This window comes from Trichechus manatus, unplaced genomic scaffold, assembly GCF_000243295.1.
Source record: "Trichechus manatus latirostris isolate Lorelei unplaced genomic scaffold, TriManLat1.0 scaffold00282, whole genome shotgun sequence".
Taxonomy (NCBI): Eukaryota; Metazoa; Chordata; class Mammalia; order Sirenia; family Trichechidae; genus Trichechus; species Trichechus manatus.
Genome location: NW_004444218.1, coordinates 1340798 through 1341783, shown reverse-complemented (window position 1 = coordinate 1341783; position 986 = coordinate 1340798). Strand labels below are relative to the sequence as shown.

Genomic DNA, 986 nt, shown 5'->3' with positions numbered 1-986 from the left:
GGTTGTTGGTACAATTTAAAAGTAGTATCATCACTTGTGAATCTTTACACTTCAGATGACAGTAACTTTCTTGACATGTTTCTGAGATTAAGTCTGCAGAACATGAAATTTTCCACTGTATACAAACCAATGATTGGGAATCTCAGTTGGGTCATTTGGGTAATAATATTTGCAACCAACTTGTTGCAAATTCATCATCCTCAAAATTCTAGAAGTTGAAAAGATATATTTTGTTTAAAATGCAGTGAATATTATGAAGTATCTGGGAACACACATAAGGATATATTACTAACACACCTTCTAAAAAGAATGTTGTAATAGCGTAGGCAATCTGTTGATGTGGGCAAGAGTTTTTTGGAGAATTTGATTTTAATTTTCACATTCTCCTTATCTTTGATCAAGCTAACCACTTCTGTTTCCTGAGATAAAGAAGAACAAAAAGTTCAGTGTTTCATCCGAGGCTAGATTCATTGCACACACACACAAAAAATCAATATGTCAGTTGGGTCTCCAACACACCATCAAAGTCAGAATTATCTTTCCCACAAAGACAAATGAACATAAAAAATGTGATCCACAAGACAAAATTGAAAGGTCAGATTTAAACATTTAAATGGAAACAATTTTTACTTAAACAAGCTTCTGGGAAGCATTCATTTGATTAATATAAAATCTGTAGTGCTCACTTCAGTAGCACATATTGGAATGATACAGAGAAGATTAGCATGGCCCCTTTGCAAGGATGACACACAGATTCGTAATGTGTTCCACATTTTTGGGAGAAATAGACAGGTCTACAATAATAGTTGGAGACTTTGATATACCACTTTTGGTAATGGATAGAACAACTAGAAAGAAAAATCAATGAAGAAATAGAAGACTTGAACAACACTATTAACCAAGTAGATCTACAGACATATATAGAACACTCCATCCAACAACAGCACAATATACATTCTTCACCAGTGTACATGGAACATTCTCCA

The 986-nt window shown here is 33.7% G+C and overlaps 1 pseudogene; it reads left to right on the top strand.

Annotated features, from left to right (window-relative positions):
- The first annotated feature begins 678 nt into the window (after positions 1-678).
- Positions 679-777, top strand: LOC111819155 (uncharacterized; annotated as a pseudogene).
- The last annotated feature ends 209 nt before the right edge of the window (positions 778-986 follow it).